This window comes from Protomyctophum bolini (genome assembly GCF_963924005.1).
Source record: "Protomyctophum bolini genome assembly, chromosome: 1".
Classification (NCBI taxonomy): Eukaryota; Metazoa; Chordata; class Actinopteri; order Myctophiformes; family Myctophidae; genus Protomyctophum; species Protomyctophum bolini.
Window position 1 is genome coordinate 56237091 of NC_137862.1, and position 2500 is coordinate 56239590.

Below are 2500 nucleotides of genomic sequence, written 5' to 3' on the forward strand. Positions count from 1 at the left end.
CTCTCGTTCAAAATATGAACGCGAGGGATTATTCAGCGACTTTATCGTATAGCGAGGTGAGCAAGAAACATTATTCCTCACGGTTTTTGTACGGAACGGAAGGGAGGGGGGGGGGGCTTTCAGAGTAAAAGCTACCCATATCTGTGCGGCGCACCCCGAGCTGCTATTTTGAAAGAATTGTGTTTTAAGCACTGCTTAAGTTCCATTGTTGATCCGGGGGGCTGAAGACATTGTTGTTTTTTTATTTTAAGAAAGCAGTCGTCGACAACAATGCTACGACCCTCATGTCTTCACATTCATCACCATGCTGCAGAAGATGCAAGCTAAAAATGTTTGTTTATTTATTTGGAGCAGCAGGGGTGACACATGCACGTCTTGGGTGGAATGTCCCTTTAAATTATTCAGCACCCAATCAGGTGTCTCTTTCTCTCATGCTCCGTGTACAGATGGTTATCAGAGGTCATCCATTCTTTCTGTCCAGGGTCACCTTTCCTTTCCCCTCTTTTAAACACTGCCTCCATCACTCTCTCTCTCTCTCTCTCTCTCTCTCTCTCTCTCTCTCTCTCTCTCTCTCTCTCTCTCGCTCTCTCTCTCTCCCTCGCTCTCCCTTTCAGTGCACTGCATGTGCAATCACAGGTGTGTATGTATGTATTTGGGCATGCACAACATGAGCACTTATAAGCAGACACGCCCGCACGTGCACGGACATCATATAGCTCACCCTTCGACGCACACTCTTCTTTCAGTGACACACATACACATAGGACAATAGCAGGTCCCTGGTGTGTGTGTGTGTGTGTGTGCGTGTGCACATGTGTGTGTGTGTGTGCAAATGTGCGTGTATATGCATGTGTGTGTGTGTGTGTGTGTCATTGCGGGTGTCTGCGCGTCTGAATGCCTTCCTGACCTTCGTATACGTATTATTGCTCTTCATGCAACTTCCTTTGCTGTGGCCTCAACGGTATATGGTGAGGGTGTGGACAGGGGTCCGGGGACAGGAGGGACATGGACAGACAGCGAGATGTCCCTTAATTCACTCTCACATTCTGAGATAGACAGCGAGTGAAGACAATGTCTTTTTACTCTCGTTCTGAGTGAAGACAATGTCCCTTCACTCTCATTCTGAGTGAAGACAATGTCCCTTCACTCTCATTCTGAGTGAGTGTTCATTGAAATCTGAGAGTGTAACATTTTGTGATATCGGAGGGAGCTCCATCCACTGATCTCATTCCCCCCCAGATTTGGCACAAACACGGGGACGAATTAATTCCGCTTTATGCCACCAAAATGTAGAATGGCCAACAGCCATCAAAACCCGCCACAAAAGAGCACCTGTCTGCAATTTGCAACTGGACCTATAGAACAAGTCTTGTTTGCCAAAATAAATACTCGACAACTGTTTGTATCTGTAAATATATATGTTTACTGCTTCTATCGATGATCTCCTGTATAGTATTATATTATGTCTTGATGAATTGAATACACATGACCACAATGGAAACAAGCCCTCAGAGTTTTTCTTTTGTGTTTTGGGGTTCATTCCAAGACATTGGGCCGCTTGCCTTGCCCATCAGCTCTGTCCGAGCACGAAGAACCTTGAGCATTAAAAAACCAAATCAACCGGATTGCATACCTTCTATGCAATCCGGGTGGTTTGCAGTGCAGGCCAGGGGTATACAATCCACTGTGGTGCTTCTTCTGACTTGGCCGGGTGACCTTATAGCACATTTCGGTTGTGTTCAGGCCAGGGAGGGAAGCCTGCTGCAGGGAAGTGCAGGCATGGGGATAGTGATCTGTGTTGCTGTGCTATAGCAATCTGGGAACCTATTCGGCAAAAAAAAAAAAAAAGGAATGCGCACTTGCTTCTGGTTTATAGGCCCTCCTCTTCCGGTTTTCATTCCCACTATCAACAACACACTTTCTGAATGGCGACAGGTTCAGTATAGCGCAGCTGGGAATCTGTACTTGAGAGATTACAGTACTTAGGGACTCCTATACAGCAGTAGAGATGTCCCGATACTGTATCGGTATCGGAAAAGTATCGGATCGGCCCGTATTTGATCATAATCGGGTCATATCAGTATCGGTGAATATGCCAGTCTAACCACAGATCTGGCACAGCAGGGTTGACACTATGGCAGGTAAATACAATTTTGGGGAGTGGAGTTCATGCTTTTGATTTGCTAAAACTGTCTGCAAGTGCACATTTGAGTGAGGAGTCTGCTATAAACACAACATATAAACATCATTCCCGGGCGGTGGACTTCAAAATAAGATATTATTCTCTGGTATTCGGTATTGGTAGACACAGAAATTGTGGTATCGGATCAGAAACGAAAAAAAATCCGGACTTCCCTATACAACAGTGGTTCTCAACCAGTGGTCCGGAGACCACCAGTGGTCCTTGAGGGGGATCCAGGTGGTCCCCAGCTTAAATGATGGAGAGTTGTTGTAACTTTGTAACCAAAATGGACCCTGAATATAGATCTTTTAACTCCTG